The 22,526-nt window shown below is 37.5% G+C and overlaps 1 protein-coding gene and 1 pseudogene across 4 annotated transcripts in view; both read left to right on the top strand.

The window, feature by feature from the left end:
* The window catches only part of Auts2 (autism susceptibility candidate 2), a gene marked incomplete in the record, with an annotated part of 1,123,237 nt that overhangs the window by 227,249 nt on the left and 873,462 nt on the right, over positions 1-22,526 (top strand).
* On the top strand, positions 2,226-4,124 carry LOC102029589 (annotated as a pseudogene).

Genomic DNA, 22,526 nt, shown 5'->3' with positions numbered 1-22,526 from the left:
ATGAGAGAGGGAAGCTATTGATGCCACTGAGAATGACTATAATGCCAACTCCTCATAATGAAAATTAGAAATAAAAGGAAAGAGTTAAGCATTTTCTGTGCCTTTAATGAGTAACTAGATTTTCTATAGGTGATAAGGGAAAAGTCTACTGTATAAGTGAATACTAGCAAACAGGATATAAAGGAGCTGATGTAATGGCACACACTTGTTGTTCTAGCTACTCTGAAAGCTGAGTCAGGAGAATTCCAAGTTTGAGGCCAGAACTGGGAACTTAGTGAGACCTTGATTTAAAATAAAGCAAAACAGTCTGGTGTTAAGATATTATTTAAATTTAATTATAGTTAAATTAAGTTTACATGTATTTTTAAAGGGATGGGGATGAATATGGATATAGCTCAGTATCAGAGAGCTTATCTAGCTTGTACAAGGCCCTAGGTTCCATCCTCAGTATTGAGGAGGTGGGCAGGTAATGTGTATATGGAAACATAGTACTAACATGTCAGCATCTGCAGCTGATCATGAAATTTGATCCAGGCCAATGCATCATTAGAAAACTGTAAGTTGAAAGGGTTTCGAAGAGCAGAACAAGCTTAGGGTATTACAGACTACCCTGTCAGTTACCACCAAAGTGTAGGGAATGCCTTTAACAATCACAGTTACCACCTTAACTAAGTGCTGAAACCTATTAGATCACAGGAGGTAGGGTATCCTGCACAGTTGAGCCTCTTGATGTGATGTACGTAATGTGAAGTACATTATGTCTCCCAACGCATAGTTTTACTGAAAATGTTTATACTGAATCTAACCAGGTTTACAGAAAACACAAGACTAGAGAAACCAAATTAATCCACACTAGGAAGAAATAACCAGACAAATTTAAAATGTGGTCTGTCTGTCTGTGTCTATCTGTCTGTCAGTGTCTCTCTGACAAGCTCTCACTTTGTAGTGCAGGCTGGTCTTGAACTCACAATATACCTCCTACCTCAGCCTCCTGTATTCTGGGAATCAGAAATTTGAGTGTGGAGTGGCTGTCAGATGACGTTAGGAACTTGCTGTTTATGTGTCAGGTGTGACATTTTCCTTGTGTTAGATGAACAGTGTCTTTATTATTAACAGATGCATGTTAAGAATTTTATCACAAAAGTGTCATATCTGCAATTCACCTGTACATAATTCTATGAAAGATAAGAGTGAGTATGTAGATACAGTGAATTTTGTAAAATGTTAACAGTTTTGAATCTAAATAATAGGCATATGGATGTTCATTTCATTTTTTCAGTATGTTTGAAACTTTTCTTAAGGAACAAAATAGGGCTGCCTTAATCCAAATAATTAACTGTGTCACTTAGAGGTGAGCAAATTATTTATCATTTTTGGGGTTCATATCTGTGAGTATAATATGGTGCTACAAAATGCTGTTTAGGTGAATAATGACATAGTGGCATATTATGGCCATATTATTTACCACATGAATGGCTCACACAAACTAAATGCTCACATTGGTGATGATGTAGTGATTTTAAGATTAAACATCTATAAAGAAAAAATTTTAAAGATATTCTAAACAATAATTGATTTAGCATAGAGAACAGTGGGACATGTTCTTAAACTTTTGTCTTTTTTTGTTTCTTTATTTTTTGTTTTTTTCCAGTACCAGGGATCAAAGTCATGACCTTGCGCTTGCTGGGCAGGCGCTGTACAGCTGAACTAAATCCCCAGCCCCTTTTTTCTATCTTTTTTTTTGTTGTTGTTTGTTTTTTCCATAAACTTTTGAATAATGTGTTAGTTCTTGAAAGCTATGCATTCACAGAAAAGTTCGCATGTAATTTTTCAGTTTTCCAGCTTATTCATGCATTCATGTTTGAAGATACTTTATCTAAACTGTCTTATCTAGAAATCAGATAATGGTTAAGAATATTTTATGTGTAATCCCAGCGTGGTATTGATCAGCTATAATCCCAACTGCTCTGGAAACTGAGCCAGGAGCATCACAAATTTGAGACCAGCCTGGGTAATTTTGCAAGACTCTGTTTCCCCCCCACCCCCAAAAAAGGATTTGGAATGTAAAGGAAAAAAAAAAAAATAGAAAAGTGTGCCTTAGCTAGAAGTGTGCTTGTATTTCAGTATTACTCTGTGATCTGGGCAAAAACTCAGTGAATGTTTAAAAAGGCTTATAAAGAAGTGAATGAAATGCTGAGATGAGAGAGTTTGGTTTTGTAACAAACATGTCAGCAGATGAGCATGTTCCAATTGGTGTGAATCTTTTCAGAAAACTTTGGGATAGTATGTATGTACAAATATCGAACTCTTTACTGTTTAGAATATGTTTAAGATTTTTCCTTCAGAGAATGAGTTGTTTTTAGAAACACCTGAAGTTTTTACCTCTTCTTTTGATATTATGAAGGAAATTATTGAAAAGGCTAGTTCATTTAGCCATTTAGCCATTAAAGCACAGAAGTATGTAACAGGGAAGGGTGGGCTGTATTTTGCTCCATTAATTTCAAATCAACTGCTTCAAAAGTTGGTTGGTTTGTTCACTGTCCAACCCAATAGTATGGGTGAATAGCTCTTACTTTACCTATTTGAGTGGGTTAGATGCATTTTTTCTGGTTGTGTTCCTTTAGCTAGTGACTTTAAAGTTAAAATTTTGAGCTTGTGGTGTTGCGACATCAGCAGCTAGCTTGAGTCGAGTGTGTTGATTGAAACAAAGTGGTAGGATTACCAGAAATAGATGCTGAGCAGAAAATTCCCAGAGTCTGACTCTCTGGTGGGATGCCTATCCCAGCTCAGTATGTCAGAGAGGTATAAAGCTTCATTGATAGCCAAGCATAATGGCTGGAGTTTACTGATGGTGGGAGCCCGAGTGTAGTTTATATGTGGACTGATAATGGAGGGCGTGCCAAGTATGGGGCAAGATTGTATCCCAACAGAATGTGGGCAGACGGCTATATTTGGTGCCCTTGTCACACTTAGGTAATAGGTAGCTCTGGGCAGGCTGTCTGGGGTAAGATTGTGATTCAGGAGTATGATCCAGGCCTAGAAAAGAGACACTTGGAATAGCACTGTTGTACTTAACTCTTCCTATAAACCTACAAGATGTAGCCAATAAGTATTTTATGGATGAATGATACATGGAATGTTATATGAAATGTTATCAGGTGAACTGAATATAATGGATTCCTCTGTGTTATGGTTTATATCTAGATGTCCCCTAAGAGCCTCATATACTGTGAGGCAGGGTCTTTGAAGCTGATCAGGACTATGCGGTTGCCTCAGTTGACTTGCTGTTAAGAGATAGGGCCTGGTTGTGTATCTCCCTTTTGGCTCTTCCTTTCTTCTTCCTGACCACCATGATGTAACCAGCTTTCCTCTGGCCAGGCCACTGACTAGGCAAAAACTGAGACTTATGAAATGACCTAAAATAAGCCTCTCTCCTTTTAGGTTGTGAATATCAAGTGACTAAGACACTTGGGTTCCAGAACTAGTGGAAGGACATTCATGCTTAAATGGAAAGTAATGAGAAAGGTGACCGGGGGTGGGGCAGTGGAGAGGTGGGGTGAGAGGGGTTAGAGAAGAGGGGGCTACAAAGGGGTTTGGTTTTAAGACACAGTTCTTCAACAAGAAGTGTATATCCTTTTCTGGTTGCGGCACTGCACTGTGAGGAGCTCTAGTCTGCGTTAGCAACCCTGCCATCTCAGAGCCTGCTGCAGTCCATGCAAGTGTTCCATTGCAAGAAGACAGCCACAGCCATGGCATACTGCAAACGGGGCAGTGGCCTCATCAAGGTGAATGGGCGTCCCCTGGAGATGATCAAGCCACGCATGCTGCAGTACAAGTTACTGGCGCCTGTTCTGCTTCTGGGCAAGGAGCAGTTTGCTGGTGTTGACATCCACGTCTGTGTGAAGGATGGTGGTCATATGGCCCAGATTTATACTATCTGCCAGTCCATCTCCAAAGCCCTGGTGGCCTATTACCAGAAATATGTGGATGAGGCTTCCAGGAAAGAGATCAAAGATATTCTTTTCCAGTACGACTGGACCCTGTTCATAGCTGATCCCTGTCACTGCGAATCCAAACAGTTTGGAGGCCCTGGTGCCCATGCTCGTTACCAGAAATCCTACTGATAAGCTCACCATAAGAATCACCACTGACCTTTGTAATAAACATGGGATTTTAAGATTGCAAAGAAGAAAAAAAAGGAGTGTACAAAAGAGGTCAGAATTCAGCAAGTTTATTGGAGAGTATCATAAACCTGTGAGGGTAGGACTATTTGTGTTGTTCAACACTAAATATTTGATGCAGTGCATGGAAAATGGGAAGTATGCAGTATATATTTGTTGAATGAGTGAAAGTGTTGATTGTATGACTAAAAGAATAAATAAGGATGATTCAGAACACAACAGTAATCTGTGGTGTTTGTTAGCCGGCCAAGTTTCAGCATAACAGGAAGAATATTAGTATTTCAGACTCCCTTAGAGGATGTTTCCTGAGATGGTTCATTTATCAATGAGGGTACTTTCTGCTGGCTTAGCTCTTGTGGTAACCTGACAGGATTTGCAGCAGAACTGAGAAACGAACATGCTGTTGTAGAAATGAGAAAATGGAGATTCAGAGAGGTGAAGTAATTTGTGTAGAAGTCTACAACCAAGAACATCATAAGACCTCACACTAGGTTTTTCAGTTCTTGGTTACAATTTCTTTATTTTCAGCAGTTAGTGCTAGGGCACTTTTGCTTTGAAAGTGATTTGTTTAATAGTATATTTGTATCATGTTAGAGTGATTAAGCTGGAGAAATAAGTAGGGGAAAATTCACATACTGGCCAATCCTTGTTATACTACTTATTCCTCTAGTCATTATTTGGTTGATTGAATAATGAAGATGATAAAGCTGAATGAGTAGAACAATTTGTAATTTAAAGAAAATCCTCCTTAACAGGCTACAGTTATTAGAAAGAAATAGAAGCTTCAGTTAATCTTAATATAGGATACTTACTTAGGAAAGGAGATATTTCAAATGAAATTGGCCTTTCCTTTACTTTGTTTTGCTGGAGACAGTTTTCATTTTGCCTTCCCAGTACTTAAATGGTTATTGCTGTAAGAAATCTGTCAATGTAATCTTACTGATAATGGATAAAAGAAATTAATCAGATACAAACAAATCCAGAAATGTGTCCAAGAAGGATATGACCTTGTAATTTTCAGTCATTTAAAGGACTGTGGCACAGATGGGTTCAGCAGGTAAAACTGTCATGGTTTTCAGAAGTCATCCCAAGGCACCAGAGAGGAAACATGACAGACACTGGAAAGACACCCCTCTTGCAGATGATGAGTAATATATATTTTATATTCATATTAATATTTCATTGGAGAGAAGGTCAAAATCTACATTTAAATGGAAATATTTAAAAAGCAGAAGCATAATATTTGAGTAAGTGAAACACTCAGGGTTTTCAAGAACACAAGCGTTACTCCGGAGACCTTAGCTCCCCAGCCATGGTGTTTCCTAGAGCATGCTAGAATGCTTGAATTGGTTTAGTCTTACGGGTGGTTCTTAATTCTGGCCTTTGAGAATCTTCATTCCTCTACTCCCCTTCCATTTGACTCTGAATTGTGCTACATACTACCTAACATCATGTCCTGTGAACGCTGGTTTCCCTCAGTCTTATCAGCTGTCTAGAAATCCATTTTCCCCATCCTATAAAATGAACTCAATAAGGTAGTGGAGATAGGCACAATCAGGGAGCTTTTGATTTTAAGTAATGGAAAATACAACTTATAAAGTACTGTGACAAGGAGTCAGGAATAGGAGAGGTCCCAGAGTAGATTTCATAGGTTGGAAGATTCAAGTTCTGTTCACCTTTCATTTCCTTCTGCTGTTCATAAGATTTCACCTTTAAGTTTGTGACCTACTGGTTCTAGGATAGATCTTTATATTTGTTCTAAGAACAGTGTCTTCATGGAACTTAAACAAGAAGTCAGGATGACAGGAGCAAACGAATCCTTTTTGTTTTTGTTTTTCTCTTATTAGGGAGGAATATTTTCCCCAGAATCCTGCAGGAAATTTGTCTGTATCTTTTTCACTGACCAGAATTGGGTTCTGCTCCATTATTGCCTCCCCCAGCCACTGTTAAAGAGAATCAAGACAAGCATGCTTGGCTTAAAGCACTCATGCTTGATTTCCTGAGGCTGATCTCATTACTGTAAGCACAATACAGTATTGACTGCCATACTGATGTGCTTGTGGGAATGTCTTGAGTGTGAAGATGCACAAATATGCATGTCTTCCCTGGGTTTTTAGTTCATTGGATCATACATGGCTATATAATGTGAATTAGATGACGATCTGGAAGAAGAAAGATGATTTTGGCCTTTTCCTAGAGAAGTCACGTCAGTGAGGGGTGTTCATAGATGAAGGAGATGTCCTGTACTTTAAAGCTTTGCTGATGAACTAGAACCACTTGAGGTGGCCCTGTGGTAACCTAGACAGAATTGGAATGAGTGGAGTTTGTTTAACTATCTCAGATCCTTTTCTTTGTACTGCTTCCTCCTGTTTTCCACCAATCCAATCAGAGCAGCTAATCGTGTAATTGACATAACTCCTGTGACTGAAATCATGATTCTATTTTGACACTAATTGTGGACATTTCACTGGTGGACAGGCTCTTGAGATAAAAATAAATGACTCATAATTTTTGCTTTCAAGAGACATAAGGTGAGGCACTTCACTCTTCTGGGTATCTCTTGCTTTAGAATGAGAGTTTAGACTAAACCACTTTCCTCCTGTATCATTTTAAAATTTATGATTATTTTTCAAATTGACATTTTTTTGTTTTTGTTTTTGGTTTGTTTTGTGGGGGCTTGGGGAATTTGTACCTTTGTTAAATTATATCGCACATACATTTTGCCTCAGGTATACTGTTATTCACAAACATTTCACTGTCAAGTGTGGTCTGAAAATACAGAGGAGAAAACATAGTTGACTACTGTTATGATTATTCTGGGTTATGAAACTCGCTTATTGCAGCAAAGATCACATTAGCCTTTTTGGCAGTCACTGGGTTTTTACTGGGTTTGCAATCAGATGAAGTTTCTAAGAACAGAATTTGAAAGGTGACTTTGCAGAGATTTGGGCCACTGGGCTTCTTTTGTTATGTTCTTCTAGTTGATCATCTCTTCTTTAAGTTATGCCTAGCAGTGGATCCAAGAATGACAATCTATGAGCTTACTTTTAAGTAAGCTTGGTGTGACTTGATTATCTTGAAAGCTGCCTATGAGATTAGTAAAGCACTTTTCTGGGTGGGTTATGGTTTAAGCTTGAGAACTATGTGAGGACCCTGACACCTTCCTCTCTGGTGTTCTTTCTCTCCTCTTGGCTTTCCTATTTCATGAATTGAGTAGCATTCCTTTGCCATGCCTTTCTTCCATAATGTTTTTGCCTTGGAGCCAGCTGACCATATACTGAAACCTCTCAAATTGTGAGCCAAAATAAACTTCTCCTCCATTAATTTTTGGGAGTAAAATAATTTTTATCAACAATGATAAGCTCAGCAGTGCAACTAGAGAATAATAAAAGACTTGACTGAAGTCTTTGCTCAGTTAGAATACTAGAAAAAGTAGAAAGCTCAGAGAAAGACCTTGAATATGAGAATGAACAGGGAGTAAGAGATGAAGGATGAGGTCAGAGGAAAGGAAGCTGGAGCTTTCTGAACTTGCAGAGGCCTGAGCTCCTACTTCATCTCTAGCATCTCAGATAGCTCTGTCCATGCCGTCTTCCCACTGAAGTACTACTATGTGATCCTCTTATTTCTTCCCCATTTCTTTCCTCTGTTTCTTCTAAGGGTCTTCCTTCTCCCACTATTTTTATTTTGGAAAGGGGAGGCCTTCTGATTCCAAAGAGAGAAACTGAGGCACAGCACAGGAAGAATAGCCATCTGTAAGCCACTAGGGATCAGATGAGTCTTAGATTCTATTGTTTGCTATATGCAAAGTTGGCCCATATTCCTCCTTCCTTATAGGGTTGAGTCTTTTTACCTTAGACAAGCTGCTCCCATCCAAGGAAACAGCTCTTCCTAACAGAAGAGAAGCCAATTGCAGTCTGTACTGTATTGCTCCTACCCATAACCCTATTAAAGGGTTGTAAATAGTACTATAATGATGTCTCAGTCATTTGTTTTGATGTATCCAAGCTTTTAATAAATCAGCCACAGCTTGCTTAATAGGAATATGAGAGCACAGCACATTGCTGCCAGCAGCTGCTAGTAAATTATAAAGCATTCATCTGTTTTACAAGGGAATTAAATGTTTGTTCTCTTTTAAGGGCTTGTGACTAAATAAGGATGTGTGTGTGTGTGCACGTGTACACGCGTTTGCATGTGCACTTATGCACGTGACAGCACGTCTGATTCCAACATACTTCCAACTACAGTAACATCCCCAGGTACCTGGGGAACACCTGTAACCAGAGCTGTATGAATTCAAGAGCCCCCTGGTAAACCCTATCATTATCGGTCTTTACTCTGTGTGCATCTCCAAAGCAGTATTTATTGGATTACATTTTTTTTCTACTTCAGAGGATTTTGTGAAATATTAGTCCCATCTCTTCCTTTCCTTTTTTTTCTTCAGACTGTTTAGAGAGGGAACATTAGATAAGCCATATACCCAGCATGACTGACATTCAATTGTGTGCAAAATTGAGTCAGCCTATTTTATTTGACTTTTATGTTTACGTTGGAAGTGGACTTTACCCCCTCTTAATACCCCCCTTTGTTTTATTTGTTAAATAATCTTCAGAAGAAACGTATCAGAGTACACTTAAAAACAGGAGCAAGTTAACAAGTATTCAAGAACTGTTGTCTACTTATTTTACAACTTTTGACAAGTTGTCAAACTTTTTGAATTTTTTCCTTATTTACTTAAATGTTTAAAAAATATTGCAGATTCAAAGAAGTTACGAACATATATAGAGAGAAACAGTATGCCCTTCACCTACTATAATGTATGTGTTTTTCTTTGTTATTCTGCACATATATAGATTTGTGTAACTATCACTGTAACTATCATTTGTGTAACCATCATAAAGCTTCTCCCTCATGCTATGATCCTCTTTATAGTAATATACACCTCTTATGTGTCCTTAACTTCTGGCAGCTACTAATCTGCTTTCTATCCCTATAATTTTGTTTTAAAATGTATTATAAAATTATTACTATAGATTTTATAAATACAAGCTATTATGTATTATATAAATACAAACATTATTATAAATGAAATTCAGTATACAGTATAGCCTTTTAAGATCAGCTTCGTGTGTGTGTGTGTGTGTGTGTGTGTGTGTGTGTGTAAAATGCTGGAGATTGAATGACTTCAGCTTTGTTAGTTAGCGTTTTGCCCTTGAGATCCATCAGACTTGTTGCTTATACCAGAGGTTCCTTCCTTCTTATTGCTCAGCAGTAGTCTGTGATACAGATAGATGTACAACAATTTGTTTAATCATTCACCTGTGGACATTTTGGTTGTTTTTAGCTTGGGGCTATTATAAATACAGCCCCTTTGAGGAATCATTTCCAAGTTTTGTGTGGACATAAGTTTTCATTTTTATGGGATAAATGTCCAAAATTACTATTGCTGGGTCATATGGTAAGTGTATGTTTAGCTTTTAAAAGATGCCAAAGTTTTCCAGAGTGGGTGTATCAGTCTACATTTCCACCAGTAATATTTGAGAGGATCACTTTTTTTAAAATACTACTTGCTAGTAATTGTTTTTCTTCTTCTTTTTCTTTTTTTTTTTTTTTTTTTTTCTGGCGATTGGATCAGGGTTTTGCATATGCTAATAAGCAAGTGCCCCACCATTGAGTTGCATCCCAAGCCCCTGGGGTTTGGTTTTGCTATTGTTTTTTATTTAGCTATTCTAATGAGGTGTGTACTGATAGCTCATTTTGATTATTTTTTATTTCCTTAACAGCTGGTGATGTTGAACACTTAACTGCTAACTTGCCACTTGTGTGTACCCTTTTTGATGAAAAGTTTATTTATTTTTGCCTATATTTTCTGAATTGTTTGGCTTTTACTATAAACTTTTGAATTTTTTTATACATTTTAGATATGAGTACTTTGCATTGGTTCACAAATATTTTCTCACTGTGTCTTTTCATTCACATAAGAGTCCTTTACAAAGCAAAATTTTTGAATTTTATGTGAAATGTATTCTAATGTTTATTTTATTCTGCCTCTGGTGTCATGTACAAAACTTGATGAGATCCTACAGTCTGAAGATTCATCCTGTGTGTTCATCTTAAATTTATTTCAATAATTTGTGTTCATTTGATAATTTAAAATTTATATTCAATTTTGTAACCTACTTCCAGTTAATTTTTGTAACAGTTATGAGGTTTAGGTTGATGTATATAACTATTTTATCTGTGAATTATCCAATTACTCCAGCAATATTTGTTTAAAAGATTTCCTTTCCTCCACTGAAATGCTTTTGCAACTTTGTAAATGCAGAGAACAGTAGTACATGTCTAATCATAACACTCAGAAGGCTGAGGCAGGAGGATTTCAGGGAGTTCTAGACCAACCTGGACTGAATAGTAGTGAGTTCAAGTCCAGCCTGAACTATGCAGGGAGACTCTGTGGGTTTTTTTGTTTGTTTGTTTTGTTTTGTTTTTTGTTTTTGTTCAGTAAACCACTGGTTATGTCTCTCAGTGAGAAGGCATTAGGTTCAAGTCCCAGTGTGTGGGGTAGGGTAGGGGAGGGAGATCAATTGGCCACAATTGTGTATGTGACTGTTTCTCAGGTTTTTACTGTGTCTCCTTGATGTGTTTCTGTCCCTTTAACAATATCTAGCTTATACTATTGATTAATATGGCTTTGTAATCAATCTTGGAATCATATAATGATTCTTCTCATTCAAAGTAGTTTTAGTTATTCTGATTCCTTTCTGTTTAAGCCTGTCTTTCCACTTGTGTTTTAGAATAATCTTGTCAGTTCCTATAAATATCTTATGGGGATTTTGGAGGAGAATTACCTTAAATCTGAATAATAATTTTAAATGGTTTGCCATCTTTGTTATATTGAGCGTTCCAATTCATGAACACTTTGTCTTTCCTTTTATTGAGATTATCTTTGATTTTTTTTCTTCAGCACTTTGTAATTTTTAGCATACAATCCTTATAATTGTTAGATTTGTGTGTAATTGTTACATTTTTTCTAAATCATTATAATGACATTGTATTTTTAGTTTTGCTTTCCATGTGTTCATTGTGAACATACTGAAATATAATGAAATACACATTACTTATATGTTGATCTTATATCCTTGACTTGCAGAACTCAATTTAAGGAAGTTTTTTGGTATTACTTGAGATTTTGTATGTAAACAAGAGCATCATCTCTAAATAGGGACAATTAATTCCTTTCTGAAAGTATTACTTTGTCAGATGCAAGTTAAAAAATTGTCTTCCTTGTGTCTTTTTCAGAATTGAAAGACAAGAATTTTAGATCTTTTGTGACAGTTCTATATATCCCTGAGGTGCTGTTCATTTATTTTCCACAGTTAATCCTTTTAGTCTAATTTTATGATGACATACTCTCAGGCTTTTATTACTTGAAGAAATACTTAAGATTTCTCACTTTTTATCATTTTTAAATGTACAGTCCAGTGACATTAAATACATTAATGATGTACAACTTTTACCACTGTCTCCTTCCTGAACATGTGTTTTCACCTCAAACAGAAACTCTGTACCTATTAAGCAGTAGTAACTTCCCTTTACCCCTCAGCCTTTGGGGAACTCTGATTTCCTTCTGTTTCTCTCACTTGCCTATTCTAATGATTTCATGCAACCTGAATCATGAAATACTTGTCCTGTCATGTCTGCATCATTTCATTTAATGTTTTCTTTTCAAAGTTTAGGTATGTCATAGCATGTATTAGAACTTTCTTTTTGAGGTTGATCAATATTCTGTTATACATATGAAACACATGATGTTTATCTACTTATTTGTTGACACTGGTTGAGGTAGAAGAACAGCTGTACTGACATAATGGGGTTAATCTGTGGCAGCTTGTTATTGTGAGAGGTGAAAGTGTCAGCTTCCCCCTCAGACTCCCCTGACATGGTCTAAGTGCTGGAAGGTTTGGGGGAGAAGGGACAAGTACAGGTAGAATTCTGGCCCCTCATGTCACCTTTACTGGCATAGATGGGGTTGAGTCCACATATTAGAGACTTCTTGGCTCTTGTTGAACAGTTACCTGAAGGGTTTCTGTCTTCCTAGCCCACCACTTTCCTAGCAGTGATAGTTTGATTTAATTTTGGTAAAGATATTGATAATTCTTAACATAAGTATACCAGTATCTACTGTTTGTTTATTTTTTTCCATTCTGTTAGCCCATGAATCTTGTCTGGCATTTAGTACCAATATGGTTACAAGATGAGTATTTATAAATACAAAAGATCCTTGAACTACAGTGGTTTGATTTGTAATTTTTTTTTTTACTTTACAATGATATGAAAGCAATATATATGAACAGTAGAAAGCATACTTTGAAATTTAAAAATTTCCCTAGGCAGGCCATATGTAGTAGGATACTCTCAGTGCTAAGCAACTGCAGCAAGTGGCAGCTTGGTCAGCCACATAATCCCGAGGGTAAACAACAGATACTTTATAGTGTACTGTGTTGTCAGATGGTGTATTAAGTGCATTTTCTTTTTTCTCCATATATATTATTAGCACATATTAATTATACAGAATTGGAATTCATTGTCACATGTTAATACATTCATGTAACATTGATTATATCTGTTCCCTTATTATCCTTCATTATTCTTCCTTCTACTCCACTGGCTTCCTTCCTCTTATCTAACAGTCTCCTTTCTACTTTGATAACATGTTTTTTTTCTACATTCCATATTTGAGGGAATACTGATTATTTTTTAATGCAAAGTAGACTTTATTGATGAATGGCTCATTTCCCAAGTTCATGATTATTTTATGATGGGAAAACTGCAAAATAATAATAGCAATAATAATAATAACTATAATTATAATAATGTCCTTGATACTGAATGCTGATTAAAGGAAGGTTCTTATCTATAAGAAAATTACTTATGGGCCCCACTTGATGTACCTACCCTGTGTAAAATTAAGGTTTTAAAGTAGAGTGGAGGTTAAAGTTCATGGTTAAGCTAAATACCAAATGGATCTTGCTGTTGTGAAGTTAGTATTTTTATTTTATGTCTAAAGAATCACAGAATTTTGTATTTTTGTTTGTTTTTGGTTTTTTTCTGGTACCAGGAATCAAACTCAAGACCTTGCACTTGCCAGGCAGGCGCTGTGCCACTGAGCTAAATCCCCAGCACCCAGAATTTTGTTACTAGATAGGCATTTAGAGATCAGTTTGCCCAACCCGGTGACCTTACAGACAAGAAATGGGACACCTGTAGAGGTCAGTGCCTCTTGTGATGGAGGCAAGTGTAGAATTCATCCTCATAACTTGAAAACCTTAGCCCTTATTACTGTGTCATCAGGACTGCATCTTAATCATAGTTTTTGTTGATATCTGCTGGGATGGTATGAATTATAGAAGTATTGATTTTCTCTAATTTTGTTATTTCATTACAGTCTCACATTCTTTCTTTGCAGAATGTTTTGGTTTTCTCATCTGATAATAGTAGACAAAGCACTTAATATTGTCCATCCCTAGTTTGACTCTGTAAAGGTTTGTAAACTGCTTTATCTAATTCATATGACTTTTTTCTTAGTTTTCTAGACCTCAAATACTGGTTATTAACTGTATAACTGCCAGAGTTAATTTACAATGAATGCCTTTATATAGATAGACTTTTATTTGTTTCACTTTTCATTGAAAGGAAACTGAAGACCTGAGAATTATGGGCTTTTTCTGTAGGGGCCCCTCATCTAGGCTTTCACCCTTTCTTCATCAGTAATAGGGATGTATTAACTAGCATCTGCTTCTGGTCAGCAAGGATGACAAGTCTTATGTACCCTCTGTTGGCTTTTTTCGCAATGGGATGATTTTCATTTTTAAAATGTTACTCCTTTTGACTGAGACATAGTGAACTTGTCTGTTTTCCCAATTGTAGTTCTTCTGTGTAGTTGGAATAAATCAAAGTTGTGGGGTGACTCCAATATGTCTGAAGTAGGCTGAGTCTTAAGAAGGCAAGTGGGATCCCTTACTTCTTTTGAATGGGCTGAAGCCAGAGACTCACTGTTGAGACTTCTTCCTTCAGCCTGGATGCTGGTAGGGAGAAAGTGATCTCTAAGGAAGACGTGGTGCCTTAAAGCTGGCCACTGGAAAAGCATACTTCCATAGTACATGTTCTTCTCAGTTTTTAGCTGGTTTCTTGAATCTTTGTTACTGAAAATGAACGAGCAAACCACTGATCCTGATTCATGCAATCTGTTTCTGATTATTTCATGTGTGGTACCACTTATTCTTCTTTGGTATTATAAATAGGAGACCTTTAGGTCTCCAGTTTTCATTGGGCTTCATCTTCTAGCTTCCTATTCTAAGTCACACCAAATAAGTCACTACTTATGTAAGAAATCAATGACAAAGAAAAAGAAAGAGAAAACAAGAGAACTTAGTGTGCCCAATAATCCATAAACTCTTTTTCTCATTCCTTTGGTCTTAGGTATCTTGGAGTGATGAAATTGTGGAAAGTAAGGCACATGTAGTCTATTTAAATGTATGGTTGGAGGACTCCTCCTTTTACCCTCAAGCTAAGCAGCCCCTTTGGAATATCTAATGAAATCCATACCCTTGGATGCTGCATTATAACAAAGCAGGCAGTCTGGGAAATGACCCCTGAGAGGTATTATTTCTATATGTTGGCTTTTATTTGCTTGTTTGACAGCGTTATATAAATGAAAGTCCTGCTGATACAGCAGAATCACTGGGAGTTATCTTTGCTGTGTAACTTCTCCCTCAGAGGTCTGATACTAGACTTGCTGCCAAACTCTCTTGAAGACAATATAAAGACAGACAGTTTTCTTCTTTCTGATAATAGGGTAGGTTATGTAAGTGCTTTTATTTATTAATCTGAAAGAAAGTAGTGTCATGATGAGTGCTGAAAATGTTTATTTATTGTGCTAGAGATATAAGTGGTTCTTTTGTTATATAAAGTGGATGTAAGTAGCTGAAATTGATCTCCACCCCCTGCTTCCTCCTTTCCTTCCTTCTTTCCTTGAGACAGACTCTCACTGTAGTTTAGGCTGGCCTGGAACTCACTGTGTAGTTTACCCTGGCCTTAAACTTGGGATCCTCCTGCCTCAGTCTCTTTAAGTGCTAGGACTATTGATATATTCCATCATGCCAGCTTTGATTTCATTTTAAAATAAACATATAACTGATATATATTATTAACAATCATGTAGGGGTATGATGTTTCCCAATAGTTGGAATTAAATTAACACTTTTGGACTACTACTTGGTAAGGATCCCGCCCCTTGCCCAGGTGGCAGATCCAGTGTGCTAAAGGATTTTTTTTCCTCAGCTATATAATTAAGGTGCTAATTATAGCAAGCTCAAGAGTGAACTTTTGGCCTCCTCTATGCCTATACATTGCATATGGACATTCTGATTGACCTTGAAGCTCATCTTGTTGCCATGAGCACAAGTATTAGCAGTGTGGGGTTTGATGAGCTGTGCCTGATCTTCATCTGATCCTGAGTTCTCCCATATTACATATGCCTCTTACATATGCTTGTCACAAGGACCTAGTATGTGGGTATGTCAGTGAAAATTTATCATTCCTTATTGAGAAATATCTCAGGGTATATGTTCTATTTGCTGTAGGTTCAAAATAGATGCCAGCCCAGTATGGTGGTGCATGCCTGTAATCCCAGCACTTGGAAGATTGAGACACCACAGGTTTGAGGCCAGCCTGAGCTACATAGTGAGTTCATTGTCAGCCTGAACTACAGTGAGATGCTGTCTCAAAAACAGACACACACCAAAATAGATGTCATTTTTATATGTTTAGTGAAGCAGAAGAAGTCTTTGTGGCTGTTTTGCTGTCAGGACAATCACCTGGATGTCCTTGCCTTGAAAGTATCAATAATAGTTTTAAAAATCAGGGTATAGCCTAAAAGTTCGTCAAGACTTTGTTAACCATCTCCTGTACTCCTTTTCAAATTTCAAATTTCAAATTAGGAGCTAAGCTTCACCTATCCTAGCTTTTGATGTTGTTATCTCCTCTTGGTCTCACCAGCTATAAAAATAAAATGATGGACTTCTGTCCTTCATGGTAAGTCTCTACCTTGCCATGGCACCCAAAGTAGATAATCTTGTTTCATCCTTTAATTTCAAGAACTGCATTGCTGAGCCTTTTTAGGCTGAGAATAGAATGGATGGAGTAGTTTCTTCTCTTTGTCCCTTCTAGTCCCTTCCTGTATTCTCACTGGGTGCCAGCAGAGGAGAGATGGTAGATGGGTTGCAAAACAATCTTAGCAACAAGGAAGAGAAGTGAAGGTACTGAAGAAGAAGAACATCTGAAGTGCAAAGAGGATTTCAGAGGGTAGCCACCAGGCCTGCTATACTCCTTTGGGTAGAGAGGGGTTGCTCTAGGCATCTACTAGGAACCCTTTGTGTCCAGAGGCTGAGTGCTGAATTTACTTCTTTTTGCTCTGGCAGTGTTTTGTGTAGAACTGGACATCCTGTAGGTATTAGTCATTTCTGCCTTAACTTCCTGGAAATCATTGTAGTTGTCAAGTGAACAGACTACATAGAAAGGGTCCATTCTTACAGCATCTTCATCATCATTCTAGATGCAATGCTCATTGAAGCAAAAAGGCTTGTTAGGGAAATCATAATCAACATTATGAAAAGAAAGCAAAAGCAATTAATTGAAAAAGGCTCTATAACAGTTGAGGATATCATGCTTTTGAAAGGCTAAAGCAGGAGGATTGCAAGGTCAAGATCAGTGTGGCAACTTGGCAGGACCGTGTTTCAAGTGAAAAGTGCTGAAGATATAGTTCAGCATCCCCTGGGTTCAATATCTAGTAACACCAAAACAAAAAGGGAGTTTAAAAATGCTCTTGTGGAAGGAGAAGGGACGTAGCTCAGTGGTTGAATGCTTCCATATCTTGTATAAAGCCCTGGCTTCTGTCTCTAGTGCTGCAGGGAGGGGGATAAAAGGTTCTGGGGGAAGTCTCTTCAGATATACTTAAAGTTATTTTAAAAATAGAAAGAAGTTATTTAGGGTGGAAAATCATATGTAAGACCTTCACATGTTAATCACATTATGGTTCATTGTTAAATTAAAACAAAAGGTGTTAGCTGCCATATCTTCTGCTTTACATGATAATTGTCTTTTCATCTATTCTGAAAACTGGTCTGAAAGTTTGATGAAATGTTGCACAAGATAACACAGTCAGTGACACTCTGCTAGTGGTTGTTAGCGGTCCTTATTCTTAGACTTATGCTCATGCATTTGTAGCTGTTGGCCATTCTAGTCACCTCTATCTAAAAATAGGCATGAACCTTTAATCTGCTGTGAATGCCTGATTAAAACATTTAGGAGAACAAGAACATTTTTTATTAAGCATGTTTCCTGGTGGTTCATTAGAAGAGTTTTTTACTAATTAGTTGACTTCAAGAGTCAGCCAGCTAGGTATCTCCTTTTTAAGGATGATAGTCCAAGCACAACAGGAAAAGGACAGATAGCTAGTGATGGCCAAAGCTCTACGAGTCAGTCTGAGTTATTTCCACTATACAATGGTGATATTTAGATGAGGAGACAGGTGCATGCTGCTTTTAGTTACAGATTGTAAAAACCTTGTTCGGAACTGTATATTTTTTTAAATTTAGATGGGTATAACTAACAAACAAAAGTGCTCTAATCCTCGGGGATAATTTAACAAATTCTTATATAGATATATTTTCATTGAACCACCACCCAGACCACTACAGGAGTTCCTTCATGGCCTTTTCCAAGCCCACCCCTAATGCCATCGCCACACAAGCATAGGAATCACAATTTACCAGGGAACCCTGGCAAGACCCTTCTACTTACAGAGTTGGTCCGTCTGTCACTGGCCCTGTTCCACTTCTCTCTTTTCTCTCCTCAGATTCAGTTGTAAAGAGCTATTGCATACACAAGGGTGCATGTTGCTTTTTTTTCCCCCTCCACATAACCCAACAGAATGTTGAATGTCTATAAAGTGAGCTCTCTAATTATGCCAATGCCATTGACTCTCCGAGCTGAATTCCAGCTCCCACAGGCATTCTCCTTTACAGGGTTCAGAGGGTACTGAGTTCTGCAGTGTCAACTGATTCATACAAAAGCTTGTTTAGGTCACATGATATTTCTAAAGCTATTGATTATTCACAGGCTACTTTTCCCTGTGAAAGAACTTCACAAGTTTGATTTCTTGATTTTATTAAATCAGAGGCCCATATTTCATTGTAATGGGCATGGTACTCAAAATCTGAGGGTGGAAGCACTGAAAATGTAACACAGCACCCAAAACAAAGCCCACCTCATAAGCAGTGCAGCTTCATAAAAAAAATAGCTGATTCCCAGGCTGAAGCTGTTAGGCAGATTTTTATGCAAGGCTTCAAGTTAGTAAAAAAGCAGAATTCAGTATGTCCTTTCCTTTCATTTGGAGGAAGAGGTGGGCAGTAATACTGCGCCTCCCCCGTTTCTTTTCAAGATTTTACCATATTCTGAAAGCAGTGCTTGAAGGACCTGTAAATGGCTTTTGGCTGTCTTCTGGCACAGGGATTAACATAGAATTAGTGTACTGCATGGTGGTTGGGAAAATAGGGAGGATGCTATAGTCTCTTTTCTTTTGGGAGGGAAATGGTTCTCTTGTCTGGATGTTCTTAATATAGGAGCCTGTCACTTTGAAAAATGCACACACTGTACCATCTTGCAGTTCTAAAGGTTAAGTAAGCATCTTGAGCAGTGCCCCACTGCTTTTGTACTTTCCTTAATGTCAGCTGATAAAGGATTATTGAAAAAAGCTTGCAAGGAGATAAAAGGCTTGCAGGTTGAGGCTGAACAATTGAAATTTTCTGTTCCCAGTGTAGTAAATTACCAATGGCAGATTTAACGTTTGTTAATTATCAGAGCAAAGTACTAAGGATTGTTTTCTTTTGCCTAATTAATTACCTCATCTGGAGTGGAATGTTAATTCAGATAAATGATTATTTCTTAATATCTCTAAAGCTTCCTTGGAGTGTCCTAGAATTGCCAATCCTGAAGTATGGTTTCCTCACATTTTTTAGACTTAGGTGATATAGTTGGCTTGCTATGTTCTACTTAGTAGAAGAGGGCTTTGCTTCTTTGAATTTATAACCAAGTTGCTGAGTTAGTCTCTCATGTAACTTCCGAATTAATGTTGGGCACTCCATTTAAAAAGGTCTTTAGAAATGACTACTCTAGTTTTCCTGTGGGTTTTTTTTTTTTTCCTTCAATTGACTTTACTTCCTTTTGTCTAATAAACATGCTAGTGACAAGTTTGTTTTTCTGTCTTGAACCCCAGTAATATCACCTGTAATAGTTGTAAAAAAAATATTAAAAAGGTAAAATTATAACTCATACAGATGCAAAATATGTCATCAGTTTTGTTTACCTTACTTTTCAAATGAGGGAACCAAGCAGATACAACAGATTCAAGGGAGGAGTCAAAGATATTTATATGGTGTAATGGTGATATGAATCAACAAAGACACAGAAACGTGACTTCTTCAAAGGAAGTGGCTGAGGGTTGTTTCTCCAAAGGACAGAAATTATTTGCATATCCACAGTCAGATTTTAGAGTTGTGCACTTGCAAGCGTTCCTGTGGAATGAGACTTTCCTGGAAGCAGGTCTGATAATTTTTTGCTTATTTTGTTATCAGGAGCTTTTCCACACATAGTTTTATGTGAGATTTCAGCCCACGTTCTCAGACTGACATTACATCTTCAAATTAGAGTGGAGACAAATTATTTGAGATGTGTGTGTGTGTGTGTGTGTGTGTAGGTGTACTGCAAGGAAGCTTAAAGGTCAGTAGGGAGATGAACAGGTATATCTGAGCTCTGGAGGTGAGAGATAGCCCCATGTGACCCACTCATGTGAGCTGGCTTTACTCCAGATAAGGCACTTGTTTTAAGCCACTCTTCTCAGAAAAATATTAAAAGGCACAGGATTTTGCCTAAGTTTGTCTGGAGGACAAATTGTGGAACCAGATATTAAATGGATAGTTCTATTTCTTTTGGTGCAGGCAAGCTGAACTTTTTAAAGTGTGCTTGGAAAATTGCTTCCTGAGCCAGGAAATTGTCTTATTGGTAAAGAGATATCTGAGACAGTTTAGTTATGGACTACCGAATCCTACCACACATGACCTTTCCTTGCTCACTTGAGTCTTCTAAAGATAATCAGAACTACGGGAGAGTGGTAGTGTTTATGAATACATATGCATGTAGCTGTGTATAGATGTATACATCCATATGCATGTATGTATGTAAAGCTGTATTTATTCACATAAATATACAGGACACAAATTGGTTATGGGGTCCACAAAGGTTGGTAATTGTATGCACGTTTCTAAGGCTTTGTTGTGTGTATAAGAGTCTCGTATTGTTGAAGAGTTTTATGATTCTCCAAAAGTGTAAGTTTCACTGACAGAAACTGTGTCTGTAATGATTATTCTGAACTTATATGATCACCCACTTACACAAATTTTAAAAAGAAAAGTTCTAGATGGAGATTGCATCTAATAAAAAAGTCTACTGCTGTTGCCACAGCTAGACTGAGTAGTGTGGCAGTCATGCCTGAGAGCTGGAAAGACTGTGTGCATTCCCCTCCACACACCAAGCTGAAATGAAGCCACAGAGAAATAAAAAGCACCATGATGCGATTAAATCTACCAGTCCTGGGTTTGCGGAGAGGCTGACCAAACAGCCTTCTGGCTTTTGTATACCTTCTGGGCTCAAAAGCCTCTCAACCTTGCAATCTGCTGCCCTCTGTCTTTGGCTGACCTCTGCAGTGGGCTAGGTTCTGATACGAAGAAGTCGTGTGCAGGTAGGAATCTCAGCCTCACACAAGATAAATCACGGCTCCCAGCACACATTGTAATTTCTAAACCCAAATACACTTTTCACCTTCAAAGCAATTCAGAACATGTCAGGCAGGTGCCATGTCTCCCATAATTTGGACTTTCTTCCAACATTGGATAAATTCCTGTGAGATTTTTTAAAATTGAAATACTTCCACATTCACTTTGTTTATGAAACTACCGCAAAAAACAAATTATTTCCTCTCCCCCTCCCCCCAATGAGAGAAAAATCAATTCACAGTCAATTTTTTGTTGCCATTTTCCTCCACAATGGAGAAGAGATGGTGCAGCTCCGTCTTGCTGCAGCTCTGTACTGGGTGTGGTTTCCTTGCCTTAATTTGTCATCTGAAAACAATTTTGTTCAATTAAAGATTAGAATTAAATTTCAGTTGTAGGGCTTCTGTGCAGAGGAAATGATGCATTAATGAACACACAGATGTCATTTTGCAGCCATGCTGTTTGCAAAATAGTTTCTTCAGGATTCAAGTAATAAAAGGGACCACAGAAGCAGGAGGATTGTTTACCCATTGGCATATGAAGCGCAGACTCATATTTATTTGCAAATCATTTATCATTCTGTATAGTGAGAGGGAAAACATATTTTATCTAAAGTATTTGAAATAATCATTCCTAAAATCAGATAACAGGAGCATTAATGCCAGGTGCCATGCAGTAAAGTGCATGCTGTTGAGGTGGCACTGATGCTGTGATTTGTGATGCTAATTATCTATCTAAAAAGAAGAGAGCAGAGTATAAGGAGGCTATTCCTGGAAAGAGATGAGGCAACTAGAGGATTGAAAGTGTAGTGGCAGAGAGAAAAAACATGTAGAATCATATTTCACTTATTGGAAGACCCATGTGCTCTTCTGTACACACATTATATAAGTTTTACCCTGTTACAGATATCCCATAGGGTGGATAGGAAGTTCATGTATCTGCCTTCAACTTGTTTTTTCTCCCCGCACTCATAGACATGAATGTACAGAAGACTTCTGTCTGGAATGTTTTAGGTTGGTAGGCTTTTTTATTTTTTAAAAATACGTAGTTGCTTCTTTTAGGAAACCTTCCGTGATTGCCACTTTGAACATACTTTTTCTGTTCCAGATGCAAATGACACCTACCTATTAGGCCACCTGCCCCATGATATAAATAGTTATGTAAGGATCTTATCTTTCTACTGGATTTTCTTTGTTTTGATGGCTTTTGTATTTTTTAGTAGAATGTAGTCTCTCAATTTTGAATTCTGACTCCTTGAGCTCTTGGTTGAGGTGGAGTCTAGAAAGTAGATTGGCCATAAGGATTTGGTGGGAGCTTGTAATCTTGGGGTCATTGTTTCTGGGGTGTCTGGATGAGATCATCCTTAGGGTAGATCTTTGAATTGCCTTGCTTAAACCAAGCCACTGAGTTGTATACATGTAGATACTTTAATACATAGATTATATTGAGTCCCATTTAATAT

The sequence above is a fragment of the Chinchilla lanigera genome, unplaced genomic scaffold, assembly GCF_000276665.1.
Source record: "Chinchilla lanigera isolate Chin_1 unplaced genomic scaffold, ChiLan1.0 scaffold00055, whole genome shotgun sequence".
Classification (NCBI taxonomy): Eukaryota; Metazoa; Chordata; class Mammalia; order Rodentia; family Chinchillidae; genus Chinchilla; species Chinchilla lanigera.
Note: the sequence above shows the minus strand (reverse complement) of the source record. Positions and strands in the feature narration are given on the sequence as shown.